This window comes from Ranitomeya imitator, chromosome 1, assembly GCF_032444005.1.
Source record: "Ranitomeya imitator isolate aRanImi1 chromosome 1, aRanImi1.pri, whole genome shotgun sequence".
Taxonomy (NCBI): Eukaryota; Metazoa; Chordata; class Amphibia; order Anura; family Dendrobatidae; genus Ranitomeya; species Ranitomeya imitator.
The window spans coordinates 590,220,089-590,236,215 of NC_091282.1; positions in this window are offsets into that span (position 1 = coordinate 590,220,089).

A 16,127-nucleotide genomic window follows, 5' to 3' on the forward strand; every position below is an offset into this window, starting at 1 on the left:
AACCCTATATTAAGGGTCACCAATCTAACCCAAAAAGAGGTGCGAAACCGGCTAAATAAGATTAAAATAGATAAATCTCCGGGTCCGGATGACATACACCCACGAGTACTAAGAGAACTAAGTAATGTAATAGATAAACCATTATTTCTTATTTTTAGGGACTCTATAGCGACAGGGTCTGTTCCGCAGGACTGGCGCATAGCAAATGTGGTGCCAATATTCAAAAAGGGCTCTAAAAGTGAACCTGGAAATTATAGGCCAGTAAGTCTAACCTCTATTTTTGGTAAAATATTTGAATGGTTTCTGAGGGATGTTATTCTGGATTATCTCAATGAGAATAACTGTTTAACTCCATATCAGCACGGGTTTATGAGAAATCGCTCCTGTCAAACCAATCTAATCAGTTTTTATGAAGAGGTAAGCTATAGGCTGGACCACGGTGAGTCATTGGACGTGGTATATCTCGATTTTTCCAAAGCGTTTGATACCGTGCCGCACAAGAGGTTGGTACACAAAATGAGAATGCTTGGTCTGGGGGAAAATGTGTGTAAATGGGTTAGTAACTGGCTTAGTGATAGAAAGCAGAGGGTGGTTATAAATGGTATAGTCTCTAACTGGGTCGCTGTGACCAGTGGGTTACCGCAGGGGTCGGTATTGGGACCTGTTCTCTTCAACATATTTATTAATGATCTGGTAGAAGGTTTACACAGTAAAATATCGATATTTGCAGATGATACAAAACTATGTAAAGCAGATAATACAAGAGAAGATAGTATTCTGCTACAGATGGATCTGGATAAGTTGGAAACTTGGGCTGAAAGGTGGCATATGAGGTTTAACAATGATAAATGTAAGGTGATACACATGGGAAGAAGGAATCAATATCACCATTACACACTGAACGGGAAACCACTGGGTAAATCTGACAGGGAGAAGGACTTGGGGATCCTAGTTAATGATAAACTTACCTGGAGCAGCCAGTGCCAGGCAGCAGCTGCCAAGGCAAACAGGATCATGGGGTGCATTAAAAGAGGTCTGGATACACATGATGAGAGCATTATACTGCCTCTGTACAAATCCCTAGTAAGACCGCACATGGGGTACTATGTCCAGTTTTGGGCACCGGTGCTCAAGAAGGATATAATGGAACTAGAGAGAGTACAAAGGAGGGCAACAAAATTAATAAAGGAGATTGGAGAACTACAATACCCAGATAGATTAGCGAAATTAGGATTATTTAGTCTAGAAAAAAGACGACTGAGGGGCGATCTAATAACCATGTATAAGTATATAAGGGGACAATACAAATATCTCGCTGAGGATCTGTTTATACCAAGGAAGGTGACGGGCACAAGGGGGCATTCTTTGCGTCTGGAGGAGAGAAGGTTTTTCCACCAACATAGAAGAGGATTCTTTACTGTTAGGGCAGTGAGAATCTGGAATTGCTTGCCTGAGGAGGTGGTGATGGCGAACTCAGTTGAGGGGTGCAAGAGAGGCCTGGATGTCTTCCTGGAGCAGAACAATATTGTATCATACAATTATTAGGTTCTGTAGAAGGACGTAGATCTGGGGATTTATTATGATGGAATATAGGCTGAACTGGATGGACAAATGTCTTTTTTCGGCCTTACTAACTATGTTACTATGTTACTATGTTACCTGGGGGTTCAGTGTGCTCACTATGCATCTAGATAAGTTCCTTGGGGGGTCTAGTTTCCAAAATGGGGTCACCTGTGGGGGAGCTCCAATGTTTAGGCACACAGGGGCTCTCCAAACGCGACATGGTGTCCGCTAAAGATTGGAGCTAATTTTTCATTCAAAAAGTCAAATGGCGCTCCTTCCCTTCCGAGCCCTGCCGTGTGCCCAAACAGTGGTTTACCCCCACATGTGAGGTATCAGTGTACTCAGGAGAAATTGCCCAATAAATTTTAGGATCCATCTTATCCTGTTGCCCATGTGGAAATGAACAAATTGAGGCTAAAAGAATTTTTTTGTGAAAAAAAAGTACTTTTTAATTTTGACGGATTAATTTGTGAAGCACCTGGGGGTTCAAAGTGCTCACAATGCATCTAGATAAGTTCCTTGGGGGGTCTAGTTTCCAAAATGGGGTCACATATGGGGGAGCTCCAATGTTTAGGCATATAAAGGCTCTCCAAACGCAACATGGTGTCCGCTAACGATTGGAGCTAATTTTTCATTCAAAAAGTCAAATGGCGCTCCTTCCCTTCCGAGCCCTGCCGTGTGCCCAAACAGTGGTTTACCCCCACATGTGAGGTATCAGTGTACTCAGGAGAAATTGCCCAATAAATTTTAGGATCCATCTTATCCTGTTGCCCATGTGGAAATGAACAAATTGAGGCTAAAAGAATTTTTTTGTGAAAAAAAAGTACTTTTTAATTTTGACGGATTAATTTGTGAAGCACCTGGGGGTTCAAAGTGCTCACAATGCATCTAGATAAGTTCCTTGGGGGGTCTAGTTTCCAAAATGGGGTCACACATGGGGAGCTCCAATGTTTAGGCACACAGGGGCTCTCCAAACGCGACATGGTGTCCGCTAACGATTGGAGCTAATTTTTCATTCAAAAAGTCAAATGGCGCTCCTTCCCTTCCGAGCCTTGCCGTGTGCACAAACAGTGGTTTGTGACCACATATGAGGTATCAGTGTACTCAGGAGAAATTGCCCAACACATTTTAGGATCCATTTTATCCTGTTGCCCATGTGGAAATGAACAAATTGAGGCTAAAAGAAATTTTTTGTGAAAAAAAAGTACTTTTTCATTTTTACGGATCAATTTGTGAAGCACCTGGGGGTTCAAAGTGCTCACTATGCATCTATATAAGTTCCTTGGGGGGTCTTGTTTCCAAAATGGGGTCACTTGTGGGGGAGCTCCAATGTTTAGGCACACAGGGGCTCTCCAAACGCGACATGGTGTCCGCTAAAGATTGGAGCCAATTTTTCATTGAAAAAATCAAATGGCGCTCCTTCCCTTCCGAGCCCTGTCGTGCGCCCAAACAGTAGTTCCCCCCCAACATATGGGGTATCGGCGTACTTAGGACAAATTGTACAATAACTTTTGGGGTCCAGTTTCTCTTTTTACCCTTGGGAAAATAAAAAAAATTGTTGCTAAAAGATCATTTTTGTGACTAAAAATTTAAATGTTCATTTTTTCCTTCCATGTTGCTTCTGCTGCTTTGAAGCACCTGAAGGGTTAATAAACTTCTTGAATGTGGTTTTGAGCACCTTGAGGGGTGCAGTTTTTATAATGGTGTCACTTTTGGGTATTTTCAGCCATATAGACCCCTCAAACTGACTTCAAATGTGAGATGGTCCTTAAAAAAAAATGGTTTTGTAAATTTTGTTGTAAAAATGAGAAATCGCTGGTCAACTTTTAACCCTTATAACTTGCTAGCAAAAAAAAATGTTGTTTCCAAAATTGCGCTGATGTAAAGTAGACATGTGGGTAAAGTTATTTATTAACTATTTTGTGTCACATAACTCTCTCGGTTAACAGAATAAAAATTCAAAATTCAAAAATTGCAAAATTTTCAAAATTTTAGCCAAATTCCATTTTTTTCACAAATAAATGCAAAAATTATCGACCTAAATTTACCACGAACATGAAGCCCAATATGTCACGAAAAAACAATCTCAGAACCGCTAGGATTCGTTGAAGCGTTCCTCATAAAGGGACACTGGTCAGAATTGCAAAAAACGGCCAGGTCATTAAGGTCAAAATAGGCTGGGTCATGAAGGGGTTAATGACATCCAATACGCCTTTTAACTGACCTTACATATAAGAGATTAGCCTCCCCATACAGGTAACAATCCAGCATCTGTCGGTTGTGCACTATAGCTGACAACTTTCTGCATCAGCCACGATCAGTGTTTGCGCCGTCCAAATCTGTTTAACCCCTTAGATGCTGCTGTAAATAGTGACTACATCATTATATATGGTTAACAGAGTGTGGGGACTTTATCCAGATTGGTGCCCTCAGATCATGATTGTGTGGTCCTGATGTTTGCCATGGCAATTCATGACCAAATAGCGGCCTTAGAGTCTGACGGCTGTAGTAATCTGTTCAGAAGTTAGAGGCATTTAGGTGGTAAAAATACAGATTTTCATTTCTGTCATACCACTTTGCATTAATTCCTGTAAAGCACCTGAAGGGTTAATAAACTACCTGACAGCAGTTTTTGATATGTCAGGGGGTGCTGTTTTTAAAATGGTATCATGTTTGGGGGTTTCCCAATATATGAGACACCTAAAGTCACTTCAAACATGGATAAGCTCCTAAAAAAATGAATTTAGTAAATTTCCTTGAATAAAATGAAAAATGTTATTTATTAATGTTTTGCTGTGGTATGACTATCTGGATTAAAGGGATAATCATTCAAATTTTGAAAATTGCTAACTTTTTAACATTTTCTCAAATTTTGGATATTTTTTATAAATAAACACAAAACATATTAACCTAAATTTACCATTATCATAAAGTATAATATGTCACGAAAACACAGTCTCAAAATCACTGGGATTTGTTGAAGCGTTGCAGAGTTATTACCACATAAAGTGACACTGGTCAGATTTCAAAAATTTGGCTCTGTCATTAAGGGGTTAAAAGATCTGGGGGAAGCTCGAGGGTAGGGTTGAGCGAATCGGATCGGACAATTTAAGAAATCGCCGACTTTTGGCAAAGTTGGGTTTGCGATGTAGATGGCTAATGCGGATCATCCTCCTCCGCTTCTGAGCTACTGGCAGCGGCACCCTCTTCCCCCAATGGCTGCCAATCTGGGTCAACAACTGGGTCATCTATCACCTCCTCTTCAATTTCATGTGCACCTTCCTCTGTGTCACCGTGTAAGGTGCTATAGCGTTCAGGACAGGGCACCATAGTCTCATCAGGGTCAGATTCTGGCTCAGTACACTGCGATGGCAATGTAGTGATCTGAGTCAATGGAACAGCTTAATAATCTAGCTGTGGCTGTGCATCTGTGCACTCCATGTCCGATTCATCTTGTAATGAGCTTTTAACAATTTCCCTCTCTAACCCAGGCACGGTATGTGTAAAGAGCTCCATGGAGTAAATTGTAGTGTCGCCTGCCGCATCCTTCACTTTTGGTTTGGGTAAAGGACACAAGGAAATGACTTTTTCCTGACCGGGAGCATCCACTGACGAATCGCTGCTTTTATATTTCGAACTTTCTGAAGAGGAGGCGAAAGAGCTAGAGGCTGAGTCAGCAAGGAAAGCCAAAACTTTTTCCTGCTGCTCTGGCTTTAAAAGCTGTTTTCCTACTCTCAGATAAGGGAGCCTTCGAGGCCTTGTGTAGCCAGACGATGACGCTGGCTCAACACCTCGAGCCTTTGGTGCTATTTTGCTTTTCCCCCTACCACCAGATGCTCCACTACCACCACCACCATCAGTACCAGCTGGCAACGACCACCCACGGCCTCTTTCACAAGACTTCCTCATTTTTGGAAAAATCTAATTAAAATACCAACCATTATATGCTACTGTGAAACAAGGTAGAAGGTGTATATAAACTTGTTGAGAATTTAAATCTCCCTTTTTTGGGGGGGAGACTGCACCAAAACTCAGGCCCAGTGTATTACACTACACAATGTAAGTGGCAGAACGTGGCTGGAAGATATACGACAAACTAACAGAACCGACGTAGGTCCACTTAGTGCCAATTTAAATCTCCCTTATTGGGGGGGGGGGAGACTGCAACAAAACTCAGGCCCAGTGTATTACACTACACAATGTAAGTGGCAGAACGTGGCTGGAAGATATATGACAAACTAACAGAACTTTCATAGATCCACTTAGTGCCAATTTAAATCTCCCTTTTTTTGGAGGGGGAGACTGCATCAAAACTCAGGCCCAGTGTATTACACTACACAATGTAAGTGGCAGAACGTGGCTGGAAGATATACGACAAACTAATAGAACTGACGTAGATCCACTTAGTGCCAATTTAAATCTCCCTTTTTTGGGGGGAAGACTGCAACAAAACTCAGGCCCAGTGTAGTACACTACACAAAGTAAATGGCAGAACATGGCTGGAAGATATACGACAAACTAACAGAACTGACGTAGATTCACTTAGTGCCAATTTAAATCTCTTTTTTTGGGTGGGGGCGGAGACTGCAACAAAACTCAGGCCCAGTGTATTACACTACACAATGTAAGTGGCAGAACGTGGCTGGAAGATATACGACAAACTAATAGAACTGACGTAGATCCACTTAGTGCCAATTTAAATCTCCCTTTTTTGGGGGGAAGACTGCAACAAAACTCAGGCCCAGTGTAGTACACTACACAAAGTAAATGGCAGAACATGGCTGGAAGATATACGACAAACTAACAGAACTGACGTAGATTCACTTAGTGCCAATTTAAATCTCTTTTTTTGGGTGGGGGCGGAGACTGCAACAAAACTCAGGCCCAGTGTATTACACTACACAATGTAAGTGGCAGAACGTGGCTGGAAGATACAGTGGGGCAAAAAAGTATTTAGTCAGTCAGCAATAGTGCAAGTTCCACCACTTAAAAAGATGAGAGGCGTCTGTAATTTACATCATAGGTAGACCTCAACTATGGGAGACAAACTGAGAAAAAAAAATCCAGAAAATCACATTGTCTGTTTTTTTAACATTTTATTTGCATATTATGGTGGAAAATAAGTATTTGGTCAGAAACAAAATTTCATCTCAATACTTTGTAATATATCCTTTGTTGGCAATGACAGAGGTCAAACGTTTTCTATAAGTCTTCACAAGGTTGCCACACACTGTTGTTGGTATGTTGGGGCAGATCTCCTCTAGAGCAGTGATGTTTTTGGCTTTTCGCTTGGCAACACGGACTTTCAACTCCCTCCAAAGGTTTTCTATAGGGTTGAGATCTGGAGACTGGCTAGGCCACTCCAGGACCTTGAAATGCTTCTTACGAAGCCACTCCTTTGTTGCCCTGGCGGTGTGCTTTGGATCATTGTCATGTTGAAAGACCCAGCCACGTTTCATCTTCAATGCCCTTGCTGATGGAAGGAGGTTTGCACTCAAAATCTCACGATACATGGCCCCATTCATTCTTTCATGTACCCGGATCAGTCGTCCTGGCCCCTTTGCAGAGAAACAGCCCCAAAGCATGATGTTTCCACCACCATGCTTTACAGTAGGTATGGTGTTTGATGGATGCAACTCAGTATTCTTTTTCCTCCAAACACGACAAGTTGTGTTTCTACCAAACAGTTCCAGTTTGGTTTCATCAGACCATAGGACATTCTCCCAAAACTCCTCTGGATCATCCAAATGCTCTCTAGCAAACTTCAGACGGGCCCGGACATGTACTGGCTTAAGCAGTGGGACACGTCTGGCACTGCAGGATCTGAGTCCATGGTGGCGTAGTGTGTTACTTATGGTAGGCCTTGATACATTGGTCCCAGCTCTCTGCAGTTCTTTCACTAGGTCCCCCCGCGTGGTTCTGGGATTTTTGCTCACCGTTCTTGTGATCATTCTGACCCCACGGGGTGGGATTTTGCGTGGAGCCCCAGGTCGAGGGAGATTATCAGTGGTCTTGTATGTCTTCCATTTTCTAATTATTGCTCCCACTGTTGATTTCTTCACTCCAAGCTGGTTGGCTATTGCAGATTCAGTCTTCCCAGCCTGGTGCAGGGCTACAATTTTGTTTCTGGTGTCCTTTGACAGCTCTTTGGTCTTCACCATAGTGGAGTTTGGAGTCAGACTGTTTGAGGGTGTGCACAGGTGTCTTTTTATACTGATAACAAGTTTAAACAGGTGCCATTACTACAGGTAATGAGTGGAGGAAAGAGGAGACTCTTAAAGAAGAAGTTACAGGTCTGAGAGAGCCAGAAATCTTGATTGTTTGTTTCTGACCAAATACTTATTTTCCACCATAATATGCAAATAAAATGTTAAAAAAACAGACAATTTGATTTTCTGGATTGTTTTTTCTCAGTTTGTCTCCCATAGTTGAGGTCTACCTATGATGTAAATTACAGACGCCTCTCATCTTTTTAAGTGGTGGAACTTGCACTATTGCTGACTGACTAAATACTTTTTTGCCCCACTGTATAAGACAAACTAACAGAACTGACGTAGATCCACTTAGTGCTAATTTAAATCTCCCATTTTTGGAGGGGAGACTGCAACAAAACTCAAACCCAGTATATTACACTACACAATGTAAGTGGCAGAACGTGGCTGGAAGATATAAGACAAACTAACGGAACTGACGTAGATCCACTTAGTGCCAATTTAAATATCCCTTTTTTGGGGGGGATACTGCACCAAAACTCAGGCCCAGTGTATTACACTACACAATGTAAGTGGCAGAACGTGGCTGGAAGTTATACGACAAACTAACAGAACTGACGTAGATCCACTTAGTGACAATTTAAATCTCCCTTTTTTGGGGGGGAGACTGCAACAAAACTCAGGCCCAGTGTATTACACTACACAATGTAAGTGGCAGAACGTGGATGGAAGATATACGACAAACTAACAGAACTGACGTAGATCCACTTAGTGCCAATTTAAATCTCCCCTTTTTTGGTGGGAGACTGCAATAAAACTCAGGCATAGTGTATTACACTACACAATGTAAGTGGCACAACGTGGTTGGAAGATGTACGACAAACTAACAGAACTGACGTAGATCCACTTAGTGCCAATTTAAATCTCCCTTTTTTGGGGGGAGACTGCAACAAAACTCAGGCCCAGTGTATTACACTACACAATGTAAGTGGCAGAACGTGGCTGAAAGATATACGACAAACTAACAGAACTGATGTAGATCCACTTAGTGCCAATTTAAATCTCCATTTTTTGGGGAGAAGACTGCAACAAAACTCAGGCCCAGTGTATTACACTACACAATGTGTTAGGGGTCGAGTTCCTGCCTCTGCACAGGGGGAATCTCGGACCATCTCCGCTGCGGTCTCCTATTCTTCTCCTGCCGCAGTGGAGCCTGTTCAGCAGAGACGTCGATCCCAGCATCTCGCTCAGTCTGACTCTGTGCTAAGAGTTTCTGCTGCATTTCCTGCTTCTGCCATTGAAGTCAGTGCTGGGCAGCGTCAAGCAGATGCTTCTGGGTCTAAGTCCTGCTTTTCACGTTCTGAGCATGCCCAGAGTAAGATCTCTCAATGGAGATCGAGGGTCACATGATCAGATACTGCAGCTAAGGTCATTGGTTCTTCTTGGAAGGTCCTTGTAGGTGCTAGGACTAAGTTCTGCTTTGCACTCTGAGCATGCCCAGGGCAAGATCTCTCAGTGGAGATCTAGGGTCACATGCTCAGGTACTGCAGCAACTCCATTGGTCCTTCTTTGAAAGGTCCTAAACGTGCTGAGCCTATTTAAGGCCTGCATGGCCGCATGGCCATGCCCTAGTATTGTCTATTGTTATGTGCTTTGCGCCAGTGTGGTCACATGAGAGTGTGTTCAGGGACCTGGCTGAAATAAAGGTACCTTCACACATAACGATTTCGTTAACGATATTGTTGTAACGTCATGCTTTTTGTGACGTAGCAACGATCCCGCTAACGATCTTGTTGGATGGACAAATGTCTTTTTTTGGCCTTACTAACTATGTTACTATGTTACTATGTGTGACAGCGACCAACGATCAGGCCCCTGCTGGGAGATCGTTGGTCGTTGGGGAATGATCAGTACCTTTTTTTGGTCGTTGATCACCCGCTGTCATCGCTTGTAACCAGGGTAAATATCGGGTTACTAAGCGCAGGGCCGCACTAAGTAACCCGATATTTACCCTGGTTACCATTGTAAAAGTAAAAAAAAAAACAGTACATACTCACATTCCGATGTCTGTCACGTCCCCCGCCGTCAGCTTTCCTGCACTGACTGTCAGCGCCGGCCGTAAAGCAGAGCACAGCGGTGACGTCACCGCTGTGCTCTGCTTTACGGCCGGCGCTGACACAGTCAGTGCGGGAAGCTGATGGCGGGGGACATGACAGACATCGGAATGTGAGTATGTACTGTTTTTTTTTTTTTACTTTTACAATGGTAACCAGGATAAATATCGGGTCACTAAGCACGGCCCTGCACTTAGTAACCCGATGTTTACCCTGGTTACCCGGGTGCTGCAGGGGGACTTCGGCATCGTTGAAGACAGTTTCAACTATGCCGAAGTCGTTCCCCTGATTTGGTACAGAACCCCCAGCACCAAGAATATGTTATGCATAATATGTATGTATAATAGTTTCCATGTGAAATGCATCAGTCCACAGGCTGCGCCCCTGGACAAGATATTCTCTTTCTGACCTGCCACACCTTTGTAATTCCCACAGTAAATATTCGCAGGCTCCGGCCCCCTGCAGCTATTGTAATGTATGTCTGGCCTGCTGTTTTCCTATTGGCCTGCCCTGTGTATCTGTGTTATATATTCTGTGTACTGTGAATAAAGTGGGTTCTTTTAGACTGGAAATACGTGGAGTAGCAGTCAGCTTTTATATGCTCCCACGTAATCAAGGAATTCCAGCCAGCTTGCTTCATTCAGAATCCAATAGAAGAGAGTGGACTGTTGTGAATTCTGCTTTTGGGCTCCCCCGGTGGTTGTAGGTGGTAATGCAGTTGTCCCTGGGCTGCAGTCCTGGACAGGTGTATCTGCTGATTGCAATTCTGACTGGGGTATTTAGGTTTGCAGGACTCATTAGTCCTTGCCAGTTGTCAATGTTTCTTGGAAGGTGTTGGACCTCTGTCTGGCTTCTCCTGCTTAGCTGCCAATTCAGCAAAGATAAGTGTCTGTTTCTTTTTCTATGGCACACTTGCTGTGTGCTTGTTTTTTGATTGTATTCCTGCTCTGAGTGTAGGATTCTCTGGAGTTGCATATATACGTTCCACGTCTTTAGTTAGATGGAGGAATTTTTGTATAATCTGCTGTGGATATTTTTGGAAGGGTTTTAATACTGACCACACAGTACTCTGTCCTATCCTTTCCTATTTTAGCTAGAGTGGCCTCTTGTGCTAAATCCTATTTTCTGCCTGTGTGTGTCTTTCCTCTCCTACCCACAGCCAATATTTGTGGGGGGCTGCCTATCGTTTGGGGTTCTGCTCTGAGGCAAGGTAGAATTCTTATTTCCATCTTTAGGGGTATTTAGTAGGGTTGAGCGACTTTTAGATTTTTAGGGTCGAGTCGGGTTTCGTGAAACCCGACTATCTCAAAAGTCGAGTCGAGTGGAATCGGCCGATTATCACGAAAAGTCGGGGATCGACCGAAACACGAAACCCAATGCAAGTCAATGGGGGAGCATAGTCGGCAGTGAGTGGAGGCCAGGAAAACATGTACAGTGCCCATTTTAATGGCAAAAAACATACATTCTTGTTACTGAAGCTTGTCAATCTAAATTTACCTTATAATAATAGTAAGGCATTGGAAATTGGGGGTCATTTGGTTAAAGTTGTGGGGGGTAGGGCTGGTTCAAGTATTTAGTGGGCCCAGGAAATCTGGACCACGTCACGGCAGTGGAGCAGGGAGAGGTAAGTATTTAAACTTTGCAAGTGCTGTGATCCTGAGCAAGCAGGGGGAACCCACTCGTTGGCATTGGCACTGGCACAGGGCCCCTCAAAGTACGGCGGTGTGTTTGCACGGCGGGGGCGCCTCCCACCGGCAGCAACACTTTTGCGTACTATGAGGGGCCCTGTGCCAGTGACGCCGCCAACGAGTATTCCTCCCCCCCACCTGATGAAGGAACCTGCACTTTCATCTGCACCTTCCTCTTTGTCCCCGTGTAAGGTGGTATGGTGTGCGGGAAGGGGAACCTGACTTTCAGCAGGGTCACAATCTTGCTGTGTAGCGTGCACGGGGAATGTTGCGTTATGGGTCAATGTACCAGCAGACTCATCTATCACTGGCTGGGCAATGGGCAGGATGAGGAGGAAACACAGATATAGGCCCAAAGAATAAAGTGGGCTAAATGCAGTTCAAAATTGGTAACAGGACTAACCAGGGGGCATTGCTTTGTTCAGTGGAGGACAACTGTAATGAGAGGCTGACACAGAGAGTAGGCCCAAATCAGTAAGTAGTGTAAATGCAGTTCAAAATTGGCAACAGTAGTAAACAGGCTGCACAGCTTTGTTCAGTGGAGGAGAACAGCAAGGAGCGGCAGACACCGATAGTAGGCCCCAACCCAACTAGTAGGCCAAATGCAGTCTAACATTAACAACAACTTAACGAGAGCCTGAAAATGGAAGTTCAGGACAGGAAACCAGGAGAACAGCAAGGAGCGGCAGAAATGTTAGTAGGCCCCAACCCAACTAGTAGGCCAAATGCAGTTGTTCCATTTAACAACTATTTAACAAGAGCCTGAAGATAGAAGCTCAGGAAAGGCAACCAGGAGAACACCTTGGAGCGGCAGACGCTGTTAGTAGGCCCCAACCAAACTAGTAGGCCCACTGCAGTTTTAAAATTCCGATAGGCTGAAAACCAGATAATTGCAGGTCATTTTTTGTTAAGAGGACAGTTGTATTGAGTGGCGCAGCCAGACACTACAAGTAGGCCTTACACCACAAAGTTGGCTCGACGCAGGTTTAAAAAAGGTTACATGGGTACACGGTCTGCATTGGTGTGCTCAGTGGAGGACAATTGGAAGGAGGGACCGCAGAAAGACTTAGTAGACCTAAAATAACAAAATAGGCTCGATGCAGCTTCGATTATGTGGCAACCTGGAGAACACCTTGGAGCGGCAGACACCGTCTCTACAACCCAGACCCAACTTGTAGGCCTAATGCAGTGTTGTTTCAACAACTACTTAACGAGAGCATGAAGATTGAAGCTATGGAGAGGCAACCTGGAGAACACCTTGGAGCGGCAGACACCATGTCTAAGACCCAGACCCAACTTGTAGGCCTAATGCAGTGTTGTTTCAACAACTTCTTAACGAGAGCATGAAGATTGAAGCTATGGAGAGGCAACTTGGAGAACACCTTAGAGCGGCAGACACCGTCTCTACAACCCAGACCCAACTTGTAGGCCTATTGCAGTTTTGTTTCAACAACTACTTAACGAGAGCATGAAGATTGAAGCTATGCAGAGGCAACCTGGAGAACACCTTGGAGCGGCAGACAATCTTAGTAGGCCCCAACCAAACTAGTAGCCCCACTGCAGTTGTTCGATTTAAAAACTATTTAAGACGAGCCTGAAGATTGAAGCTCAGGAAAGTAAACCAGGAGAACACCTTGGAGCGACAGACAATCTTAGTAGGCCCCAACCAAACTAGTAGCCCCACTGCAGTTGTTCAATTAAAACACTATTTAAGACGAGCCTGAAGATTGAAGCTCAGGAAAGTAAACCAGGAGAACACCTTGGAGCGACAGACAATCTTAGTAGGCCCCAACCAAACTAGTAGCCCCACTGCAGTTGTTCGATTAAAAAACTATTTAAGATGAGCCTGAAGATTGAAGCTCAGGAAAGTAAACCAGGAGAACACCTTGGAGCGACAGACAATCTTAGTAGGCCCCAACTAAACTAGTAGCCCCACTGCAGTTGTTCGATTAAAAAACTATTTAAGACGAGCCTGAAGATTGAAGCTCAGGAAAGTAAACCAGGAGAACACCTTGGAGCGACAGACAATCTTAGTAGGCCCCAACCAAACTAGTAGCCCCACTGCAGTTGTTCGATTACAAAACTATTTAAAGACGAGCCTGAAGATTGAAGCTCAGGAAAGGCAACCAGGAGAACACCTTGAAGCGGCAGACACCGTTAGTAGGCCCTACCGAAGTAGTAGCCCCAATGCAGTTTTCAAATTCCTATAGGCTGAAAACCAGACAATTGACGCTCAGCTTTTTTCAGAGGAGGACAGCTGTATTGAGTGGCGCAGACAGACACAGGTAGTAGGCCTTAAACAAAAAATTTGGCTCAATGCAGTTTAAAAAAGGTTACAGGGGTACACAGGCAGCATTGGTGTGGTCAGCGGAAGACAATTTGAATTAGGGACTGCAGACAGACTTAGTAGGCTGTCCCCTGTGGACCATGCATCCACCACATTAACCCAGTGCGCCGTAATGGACACGTAACCTTCCGTGGACATGCCTACTGGTCCATGCGTCTGTTGTCAGGTGCATCTTTCTACTCTTAGATTGCCTGAGTGCATGGACAATGCAGACTTTTTCATGCTGGTGGAGGGCTGGGATGGCTTTTCTCGCAAAAGAAGTGTCGACTGGGTAGCTTGAACCGTGGTACAGCGTAGTTCATCTGGGCTTTATAAATATAAAATAAAGAAAAAAAGGAGGCTCTATGCACTTTCAGCTAGGTTCCAGGGGTACACGGCCAGCATTGGTCTGGTCAGTGGAGGACAATTTCAATTATGGACCGCAGACAGACTTAGTACGCCTACAATTAAAAAAGGATGCTCTATGCAATTTAAAATAGGTTCCAGGGGTACACGGCCAGCATTGGTCTGGTCAGAGGAGGACTGTTATGATGCGGTGGTTTAGGAGCAACATGGAAAGAGCTCTGAAGGAAGTGGTAACTGTACTGGCCGCAGTCCCTAAGCTCAACACAACACTAGAAGTAGCCGTGGGATGCTCCTAACTCTCCTTAGGCACCTCGTCACAGCCTAAGAGCTAACTACCCCTAAAGATAGAAGCAGGAAAACTATCTTGCCTCAGAGAAAATCCCCAAAGGATAGATTAGCCCCCCACAAATAATGACTGTGAGTGGAGAGGGAAAAGACATACACAGAATGAAACTAGGATGAGCACAGGAGGCCAGTCTAGCTTGATAGATAGGACAGGATGGAATACTGTGCGGTCAGTATTAAACACTACAAAAATCCACGCAGAGTTTACAAAAAATCTCCACACCTGACTAGAGGTGTGGAGGGTAAATCTGCTTCCCAGAGCTTCCAGCAAGACAGAATTAATTCATACTGATAACCTGGAAAAACATAGAGAGCACTGAACGGATAAGTCCACAATCTGTGAACAGAAAAGAGCAAGCAAGAACTTAACTTTGCTGAACTGGTCAGGATAACAGGGAAATCCAAAGAGATGTGAATCCAACCAGGAACCATTTACAAGTGGCACTGATGAAGGAAAGAGCCAGGCATAAATAGCCGAGCAGAAAAGACGATCAGTGGAGGCAGCTGCTGACAGCTAACTCCAAGGAGCAGCCATACCACTTGAAACCACAAGAGGGAGCCCAAGAGCAGAACTCACAAAAGTGCCACTTACAACCACCGGAGGGAGCCCAAGAGCGGAATTCACAACAGTACCCCCCCTTGAGGAGGGGTCACCAAACCCTCACCAGATCCCCCAGGCCGATCAGGACGAGCCAAGTGAAAAGCACGAACCAAATCGGTGGCATGGACATCGGAGGCAACAACCCAAGAATTATCCTCCTGGCCATAACCCTTCCACTTGAAAAGATACTGAAGCCTCCGCCTCGAAAAACGAGAATCCAAAATCTTCTCAACCTCATATTCCAACTCTCCCTCAACCAACACCGGGGCAGGAGGGTCAACCGAGGGAACAACGGGCACAACATATCTCCGCAACAAAGATCTATGGAAAACATTATGAATGGCAAAAGAGGCTGGAAGAGCCAAACGAAACGACACCGGATTAATAATTTCAGAAATTTTATAAGGTCCAATAAACCGAGGCTTAAACTTAGGGGACGAAACCTTCATAGGAACATAACGAGAAGATAATCAAACCAAATCCCCCACACGAAGCCGGGGACCAACACACCGACGGCGGTTAGCAAAACGTTGAGCCCTTTCCTGAGACAATGTCAAATTGTCCACCACATGAGTCCAAATCTGCTGCAGCCTGTCCACCACAGAATCAACACCAGGACAATCAGAAGGCTCAACCTGCCCAGAAGAAAAGCGAGGATGAAAACCAAAATTACAAAAGAAAGGTGAAACCAAAGTAGCCGAACTAGCCCGATTATTAAGGGCAAACTCGGCCAACGGCAAGAAAGACACCCAATCATCCTGATCAGCAGACACAAAGCATCTCAAATAGGTCTCCAAGGTCTGATTAGTTCGCTCAGTTTGGCCATTAGTCTGAGGATGAAACGCCGAAGAAAAAGACAAATCAATGCCCATCCTAGCACAAAAAGCCCGCCAAAATCTAGAGACAAACTGA